Source organism: Nannospalax galili, unplaced genomic scaffold, assembly GCF_000622305.1.
Source record: "Nannospalax galili isolate Female #2095 unplaced genomic scaffold, S.galili_v1.0 scaffold567, whole genome shotgun sequence".
Taxonomy (NCBI): domain Eukaryota; kingdom Metazoa; phylum Chordata; class Mammalia; order Rodentia; family Spalacidae; genus Nannospalax; species Nannospalax galili.
The window spans coordinates 1761233-1771540 of NW_008357638.1; positions in this window are offsets into that span (position 1 = coordinate 1761233).

Sequence of the window (10308 nt, forward strand, 5' to 3'; positions counted from 1 at the left end):
AAAAGATTCCAAATTACTATCTGATCATTGGGATACAACGATGAGGCAAGACAGATTTTACTGTGAGAATTCCACATAGTGATGGCATTAAGGGCTTTGCAGTGAAAGGATACTCAACCAATGCAGACGATTATGACCGAATACGACTGGACAGTCAATTACAGTTCATATGACATAAGGTTTCAGCAAGGAAGCACTGCTTTAGTTGGAAAGATTTTTTTTCCTTCTCTAGAGAGATGGGGGTGTGAGGATCTAACTCCAGGTGTGACTACCACCCTGCAGCCCATTGCTTTGATTGTATCCTTTAGCTGCAGGATTCTTTCACAGGAATAAATGCATCCTGTGCTAACATCTCTGAAGTTTCAGTGTGTTATCATGTACACTATCTTATTTGTCACCATCACTCCCTGTGGCACACAGGGTGGCATTTTCATTTCTGCTTTATCCATGAGGAATTTGAAGCCTAGAGAAAGACTTTGAGTTCCATAAACTCATCCAGCTCATAAGTGATGAAGCAAGGACCATAACCCATTCTAGCTCTTGGTCCTAGCTCAGAGCTGTCTGCCTCCTCACACCCTCAACTACTTTTTCAACTATTGCAAAAAAAGAGACAAAAATCAATGATGATTTTGCAACTCCATATTTGGGTAGCAGCAGTCAAATGTTGGTTTAAAATAATGCAGTGATTAAACTTTTGTGTGGGCTTTATTCTATAAATGACTACCTGTTTGATCTCATTTAATCCTTAAATAAGATAGAGTTTCACCTGCCCCCCTTCCATTTACAGAGGGAGAAATTTAGGATTAAGTCTAGTAGCTCAATCATATTGTTAGTAAGTTGTGAAGTTGGGATTTAAATGGAGGGCTGCCTGATTATACCTTTAGTTACCACTTAATGTTTGCAGCCTATCATAGGTCCAATTACTTAGAAGCATTAGTATTCAATGTGACATCATGTGGATTTTGGGGAAAAAAAAGAATGGGTACCTTGGACAGCAACATGGTGGGCATTTGCACTGTGTGTCTTGGTCTGAGGAACCATAGGAGACTTGATCCTTAGCTTGGATTCTTTTCGTGAACCCTTGTGTATTCACATAACTGTACTACTATTCCCACTTTGGGACAAGCAGTATCTGAGAGGTTTGAAGAACTTGTTTGATCTAACAGTTACATGGTAAGATTTGATATGAGTTTCTGAACTTTTTCTCAAAGGTGACTATTCCCCTGCCCTGCCACAGTTCTAAAATTTCCATTATTCTTTCAAGGCCAGTCAGTGCAGACCTTGTGGTTAAAACAGGCACTATCCTAAAAAGACACATATAATCAACTATGAAGAGCAGCACAATATTTGACTCACACTGTTCTAGCATAGAGCAGTTATGAAAGGACTAGAACCCAGCAGAAATGTTTCCAGGTGTCATTCAGAAGTCAGTTTGAGACATGACTTCTGTGATTTATGGGGATCTGTGCTCAACTTATGAGTGAATATTATGTTTTCTCCAGTACAATACCAATGTAGATGACTGATGAGAAGAAACAGCATTTTGTAATAGGAACGAGAGGATAATATCTGGCAATATATCGCCTATGTAAAATGAAGGTCTGTCACTAAAAAGCCAAAGCTACTTAGTGTCTTAGGTGATTACTATATGATTATTACAACCTTTTCTTTGATATGTGGCTGACCATGCCTTTGTGTCTAGTCCTGCAGGGAGGCAGGAAGGCTGATCACATTTCCTAGCCTGACTTCTGTAACAATTGTTTACATGGAGGGGGGGGAATTCCAAGTTTCTCAAATGAGTTGAGTTCTGGAAATCCATGTGTGGTAGGAAGGTATTGGGAAGAAGTCAGGTTTAAGGTAACTCTGAGAAAACAAGGCATTTGACTGTTGTAGGGATTAGGTTCTGGCACAGATAAAGAGAAGCTATGAGATAAGGAAAGAAGTTAGTTCTATCCATGTGAAGAGCACTCATAATGTGTTTAAGTCTTCTTAAAAATTGTTTTAAGCCAGGCATGGTGGCACACGCCTTTAATCCCAGCACTTGGGAGGCAGAGGCAGGCAGATCTCTGTGAATTCAAGGCCAGCCTGGTCTGCATAGCAAGTTCCAGGACAATTGGGGCTACAGGGAGACCCTGTCTCAAAAAGAGACCAAACTTTTGTTTTAAAATTTATTTTTATTTTATGTATATGCATGTTTTGCCTGCATGTTTGTAAGTGAACCCATGTTGTGCAGTGCTCACGGAGGTCAAAAGAGGGCACTGGATCTCCTGGATCTGGAGTCACAGACAGTTGTTAGCTACCATGTAAGTGCTAGGAACTGAACTAAGCAGGGTCCTCTACAAGAGCAGTGAGTGCTCTTAACTACTGAGCCACCTCTCCAGTTTAAGTCTTTTTAAAAGATGAAATTAGGTGAGATGGATTTCACTGATGGAGTTTTTCCAAACCATTCTTATGTAGAGATGTACTGGCATTTTTTGAATATTTTTTGAATCTTCAATAAATTTCCTCATCATTGTGAGGAGGCAGATAGACATTTTTCTAACCATGTAGCTATTTGGTCCCACTTAACAATATTGCCCAGATTTAAGATAATCCTTAGAGGATTTCACTTCCATTAAAAAAGTTTCAGAATAGGACAGACGTAATTCCAGTTCCTGTTTTTAATGAAATATGAACGGAGCTGGACACACATACTCCAGCACCTTGAGATACCAGTGGTTAGAAGTAACTTTTGGTTGGGACACATTCAGACAGAAGGATGCATTTGAAATCATTGGATGATGTTTCTGTTAATGGGGGGGGGTATAGCTCTTCCTTTCCTTTTTCAGTTTGGTGCAAAAAAAGGCAAAATCTCATTTTTCAGGGGACATTACAAAAACAGTTGCACTTTCTGGCAGTCACAGGGTATTAGGGCATGCTATTACTCACTAGATCGCTGCCTTTCAAGCAAGGGGAAAACTCTACAACATCTGCTAAGTTGCACAAATACTGCACTAGTTGCTTTAAAGTTACATGAAATGGGAAAGAAGTGTTCTGCTTTTGTTAAGAAGACAAGATTAAACCTCTGAAAAATATTATATATCAGATATGTCATGTTGCAATCATAAGTGCATTTTTGTGATATGTTAGAGTTCAAATAGGTTTGAGATATCTTATTTGATACTAGACATGTGGAGAAATCATGCTCCATGACCTTATTTAATTGTTACCAGAACCCCAGGAGGTAAGTGCTGAGGGTGGTCAGAACACACTTTTAAAATTGATTAGAGAACAGAAAACAATAAAAAGACTGAGAAACAAGTTCATGGAAGTTCAATGACTTCCCTAGTGTCATTTTCCTAATGATCTACTCTTCTTACCCATATTTTGTGGACCGGTCTACAATGATGAGCTTCCTAAAACAAATGCCCTTCACTTAATCTCTATTGGCCTTTTGTGTTGGAAGAAGCAGAATATTTGTGTTGTTGAATAACTTGTATAGCCTTTTAAGTTCAGAGCAAGGCAGACAGAGCTTGCCCATGCAGGTGTTTTAGATAGTTGTTAGATTTGATGAAATGGAGAATTTTAAGAGGTGGAACCCAGACAAAAATCTCTCCTGTACTCCCTGTGTTGTCTACTTGGAACATGTGGTACGTGCATGCATGTGACCTTTTTGGATTGTGGACTCAGAAATAAATGTCTAGACAGAGTTTCACAGGGAAGTTTGTAGTCTTTTCAGGAGATATATCTGCAAGGTAGTGGGGAAGGAAGGAATGGGTGTGTAAAGAAACTGTTATGTATTCCTGTGTCAGTGGCAGTCTGTGCTGATTCTGCGGGCAGTTCTGGAGGTAGGACGTCCTTTCAGGGTTGCCCCATACTGAAGCATGAAGACTAGAGTTTTCTATCTCTTCAAAAGCCAGTCATTGGTCACATGCTTTCCTCTAGGAAAGGCTATCATCTTGGACAAGGAAGCACCTTACAGCTGAGGATACCTCTAAGTGAGGGACTCAGCTGGGACCAACAGCACTCAGAATTCTCAGCAACTGGCAATCAAGAGTTCCATTCAAGGAACCTAGGGGATAAAGGGAAAGAAGTAGCTCAAGAGAGGTAGGACCATAGGAGAAAGGTATTATTAATGGAGAAAGGGGGGAAATGGGGGCACCATAAGTGGAAAAACCATAATGGAGGGGTGAGACAATGGGAGAGATAAATAATGCCTAGTTTTGAAAACCAGAGGGAACAATATTACTCCTACAACCTACTGACAAATTATACATACCGGATCAAGAAATATATGTCTAGGTAAGGTTTATCTGAGAACAATTGGTCTTTGCACAAGATTTATCTACATGACACACAGTAATTAAAAATACCAGACTGGTGGAACTAACCTTCTTGGATGTTTAACAGACGTACTTCGAGGCCTATAATAATTTGGTCAGAGGGACATAAAGGACAGTTTTTGCTCCTTGCCCTCTTGGGTTGACTAGTTCCAGGGGACTATGAGCATCGCTCAAAATGTCCTATAATTGTGGTGGGTCACTGGTTGTCTTGATCAAGGAGGCCAAGGAGACCCCACCAGATGGATTTGAACCAGTGTCCAGTCTATAAAGAGGAGGGTCAACACAGAGGAATCATTCCCTCCATGCTTCCAATTGAAGCCAACCATAGTTGAGCAGGACCTTTGACTTATCTTCACATAGGTGGAACTGGTAAAAGAAAGGAGCCAGGGGCTCCTTCCAAGCCCATGTGACCCCTGAGGAACAGATCCTCAAATGACCCAACAGTGACTAGTAATAATCAGATATATAGAGATTAGAAATGCATGTGCAAACATCCAATGTCAATTGCATTGAAAAAGAATTTTTCTGTATGAAACTGTGTATTTTAATAATGAAATGAAGATCTTTTTTAAAGGTTAAAACCTCATTTAATTTTATGTCTTATTGGGTTTAGACTGAGTAAAATATTGTATAACTGTAATAATTCAATTGTAAACCTAAAAATTCACAGCCAATTTTGGAAAAGATGCATCTTAGCTCAGAAAATTGTTATTGAATATGTCAACGCTGTTGTAATGAAATGCTTCTTCTAAGTATGTGGCTATTAAATAAATAATTTTTTTTTAAAAAGAGCTCCATTTGGATGAAGGGACTTGGGTGGAGAACCTTAGCGGTGCTCAAACTCACTTCCTGCTTATCACGAATCCATCTTATCAAGAACATCTACTATTGAATTTTGGTTGGTCTTATTTGCTACAGATTTACAAGTGATGGTTTAATGAAAATACTCAAATGTTGCTGCTACAATTGATCCCAAAGCTGTTCAGCTGACTTCAAGGAACATTATTGGTCTTCTTCATCACTCATTCTAGATTCCATCTAAACCTGGCTGGCCTCTGTGCTGGTCTAGGTGGCATAACTGCTGGTGGTAATCAAACTCCCATTCAGGTGCTGAGTTTCTGGTTCCTATGCTCCTCTCAGGCTATGATTACCGTTTTTTTTTTTTTACCCATTTATCATTCAGTGGTGAGCCTGAGAGCATCAGGAGACTCCTGGTGGAGAACCTGATGGCAAGCAGATCTTTCCTGCTTGTGTTGCATAACAGAAGCAAAAGCTTTCCTCTCAACCAGAGTCAATTAGCCTTGTTAGGAGGCTTGATTCCTTTCTTGTCTGCTGATGTCTTGGCATGAGAGCCCAAAGTTTTAGACTGATAGCAATAATTTAAAGTGTAAAGGGATGCTTATCTGTGCCTTCACAGAGAAGCATTTCTTCTTTACAATTAGGATCTTAAGAGCCTAAACTTGTGTGGATGGTAGACAGAAATATGTACTACCCCTTCTAGTTTCCAGCAGGTCTTACCCTCCCCTTTCCTGCTCATTTCTGCAGGACGTTTGCCCTGTTTTGATCACCCTCTTGAGCTATCTGGGTATTGGACTCTTACTCATCCTGTCTTCTCCATTCAGCCTTGGGTGAATCCACTCCTGTGGATCCCTCTCCTTTCCCTTCTCCCATCCCTTTTCCCATTGTGTGAAATAGACAGGACCAGAGTTAACACGATATACCTCTGCTTACTTCACCTGTCTGTCATGTTGCTGTAGGGAGTTTAGTCTTCTAGGTAACAGTCACTGTGGTGTTCGTTCAAAAAATACAGTGTACTGACTCTGTAGGTACTTGTTGAAATTGTAATTCTGTCTATAGGCCTTTAAGCAAATAAAGAAAGTCCTTGTATAGAGAATCCTGAGCATGACTTCAGAGATATCATGTTACTTCTCAGTTTCATCATATATATGAAGAATGCTGATCTGTAAAGTCTCTTCCCGTAAGGAGGGCATGTGATTCTATGAAGCATGAGACATTAACTCATTTGCTGCCACCTAGATCTTCTACATCTCACCCCAGCTTTTAATTTTAGATAGACCCAAATATTGCTTCCCTCCTTTCTTTTTTTCTTTGTTAATTGTCTTCCTTCACTAACATGAGCTCCAAGAGATCAGAGCTCACATTTCATTTACTGTTGCACCCTCACCCAAGGACCAGCACTCTGGCACATAGTGGGTCTTCTATAAATATTTTTTTGCGTGAATGAGGTCCATTCAACTGGAGAAATCCATTTATTCCTGGACTGTTGGTAAGCCACTAATAGGACAGCTCTTGTAGTTCATCTCATATTCTATATAGAGCCATACACAGTTCAGCTGGTAGGACATGTCATAGGACCTTCAGCTACTTAAATTCTATATTTTTCATGTTGTTCTTCAGGCTGTTATGCTAGTGCAGTGACATCTCACAACCCAGCTTCAGGATAGCTCCAGCTTTGTAGAGATGATATAAGGACTTGTTCAAATGTGAATGTCCTTTGAAGCAGTTTTCTCTTCCTTTCAAAGCAAATCTGGAATAGTGATTTAGTAAATGTGTTCCCCAGGGGCCCTGGTTCCTCCAAGGGGCTGGACCTGCTGCAGAGAATTGACCGTGGAGGGTTAGCCGTGGAAGGAGGGGCTTGTGGTGCCATCTTGGGACTGAAGCCTTGAGGGGCCAGGACTGCACAGTGGCAGGGATGGAGAGAAAGATGGCCTCGGTGTCTCACCCGTGTGGATGAAGGGGAGCAGTTACCCACCTGGGGTGAGACTGCAGGCCCAAGATGCATGGGCGAAAGTTAACAGAGACTATGGGTGGGCGGGGAGCGGTCTGGATTGGCAGGCTCTGAGCCGTGGTGCAAGAATGCTTGTCTCTTTGTAGGTTCCCCCATTTACCCCCTACCTACCCAAGGGCATAAACCATAATAAATTCACATAAAAATATAGTGTATGGTCACTCAAGAGACCCCTAGAGAACTCAGGTGACAGTAAACATAGTTGATGCCTTTTCACCACTATTGGCTGGTTCATGGTGATGTTTGGATTGATTACTTTGTCCCCCAATAGGTTGTTATCTCCTTTGTATAGTAATTTCTTCTATCTGTAGTGCTTCAGTATTTTTCAATGGAAAAGATCATTTTCCACCACATAAGGCTGCAGAGATTGTTCTTTGGGGATTTGGATTCTGAAATTGAATACTTTGGGGTAGAGCAGTTTTCTGAAATAGCTAGGACCTCTAGGATTTAAAGAAGAGTAAATCTCAGTCAAATTCTAGACTCAGGGCAAGGGATTGGTAGAGAATGATGGATCAGTAGTAGAGATTGTGTTGTGTATAATTATCTTATTTATTCTCCTGGTAAATTGAAGAAGAAAACCAGTGCTTATCAATTTAAATACTTACCAGAGAACAAGCTGAGGTAGTGTTCAAATACAGACCTGGCTACCTAAAACCTGGGCCTTACTCATTATACCAGACGGTGCCCAGAATGCCTGTGACTTAGGAAGTACACACTGATGAATGAACATTAATATGACTAAGGCTTTTCTCTGTGCCTTTCTAGTTGGATTTTTTTAACTCTACCTGAGAACTATAGGCTACTCCATACCCCTCCCTGACTTTGGCATCTCTTCATGGATTTGCTATTCTCTCTTGTCTCTGATTCATCTGTTACTCCCATACTCAACTTTCTACTCACCCAAGCCTTCTGGTCTTTTTTCTACCCTTTTCACTACTCTACCCCTTCTAGGAAGCTGATAAAATATTGTGTGCTCTAGTGTTTAAGATGTTCATTATGCACTTACCAACATCTTTCCAGAGTTGCTTTAACCCAAAGGTCTGTCTCTGAAGGCCGTTGTTTTAGGGAAGGTTTCAATTAAGTAGATGAAATGGACTTTGAGTGGGAAAGAATTTTAATGTCTTTCAAATCATCGCCGGCTCTCTGCTGTTTATTCTAATTATGCTGAATGAGGTAGATTTGAGAATGATACTTATGTGTAATGAGACTGTGTTTAGGAGAGAGAACAGGGAAGTTAGATATTCTAGCTGTGAGAAAGTATTAGTTTTATTATTTATGTTACCAAATTCTTGAGAAAGACAATTAAGAGAGGAGAGATTTCGTTTGCTCACAGTTTCAAGGTTTCAGTTTCTCAAGGCAGGGAGAGCATGGTAGAGCAGTTCACATCATGGTAGATGTGAAGTGGAATAGTGGAAGGGGCCAGGCGAGGTATGGAACCCTCACGAACATCCCTCAGTGGCCTAGTTCCTCCAGCTAACCCCCAGCATACACAGTTCTACCATTTCCAATGATGTTTTCAAATTTTGCATCAGAGTTTACTAAACCACTCTTTAAATTAGACTTCTCACTTTCTAACTCTAGAAACACTCCCAGTCTCATTATGTTTCCAAAATGTGCCTTATAATCTTGGTATTTCTTAGTTTGATGATGTTGACAATCAAGACTAACAATTACGGGAGGAAACCATCAGGTGGCAAAGACAAGTTTTTGATGCTGAAAAAAATGAGAAGAAAATATCTTCTCTGGATATCTTTTCTTAACGTAAGGATTTAATGAACATAATGGGGATTTTTTTTTCTAGCTTTTAAAAGAAGTGTCTTTCTACCTCCACTAAGGCTCAGGGTCAATCAAAGAAGAGGAAGAGGAAAGAACACAAGGACAGGAAGAGCTAAAGGAGGCCTGTGAAACACTCTCTCTTGGATATGGCACAGCCAATGAAGTCATGATCTCAATTTAGTTGTGACTGCCTGTACTGGGCCTGCACAAGACTGGCAAGACTGGGTCTGTCAATAGTCAATCACGGATCAGGGAGGGGCTTATGGGACCTTTATTAGGATTCTCTAAAGGAACAGAACTGATAGAATGAAAGGGGGATTTATTAGATTGGCTTATAGGGTGTGGTCTGGGTAGTCCAAAAATGGCTGACTCACACTGAAGAGGCTAAGAATCCAGTAATTACTCAACTCCTGAGGCTGGTTGTCTCAGCAGTCCCAATCTAGCCCAGAAGGCCTAGAAGATTCCTGGAGAGCTGCTGGCCTTCAGTCTTCAGGGCCTTAAAGCCCAAAGAAGTTGGTTCTAAAATTGGTGAAGGAATATCATAGCAACAGGATAGATAAACTTGCCAGTATGAGTGAAGGCAAACAGGAAAAAGACAAGTTTTCTTCTGCCATGGCCTTTTACATGACCTTTTATAAGACTCACATTTAGGCTGGGTCTTCCTGCTTTAAATAATCTGATCAAGAAAGTCTCTCACATTTTAGTTAATTTCAGATCCAGTCAAGCTGACAAACAAGATTAATTATCACAGGGCCCTCTTCCTGTGAACTGTTAGCTACTGATGGATTCTGGGGGAGGGGTAGTCACTGTCTTCAGTTGTGTACCCACTGAGGAGCCCATCAGGTTCCAGTGAATGGTTCCAAACTGAAAATTGCCTATATCGTCTTGGTTAAATCAGTGAGTCTTAAAAACAAAACAAAGCAACAAGAACAAAAGTTATGAATGGAAGAGAGGGACTTGTAGGAAGGGGGAGATAATAGAAGTGGGAGGGAGATCAGAGAGGGTGAGGATAACAGTAATCAGAATGTACTTTCTACATGTAAGAAATTGTCAAAGAAAAAACAATAAAACTTGTTAAAGACAACAAAAAAGTATCTCTGTTTATAACATCTGCTGTATCATATGAACCTACCCACCATAAGCAGGTGTCACAATTCACCTCTGCCTCTTAGCCTCTCTCTCTCTCTCTCTCTCTCTCTCTCTCTCTCTCTCTCCCCCCCGCTTCCTTCTTTCTTTCATTAAAAAGTTTAATTTTAATTAGTTCTTTCACAATTTCATACAATGTATTTTGACCATATTCACTCTACCCTCAAATTCTCCTAGGTCCAACCCCCTGCCCTACCCACCCAACTTTGTGTCTTCCTTTTCTTACCCCATTGAGTCCAGTTTGTGCTTCCCATA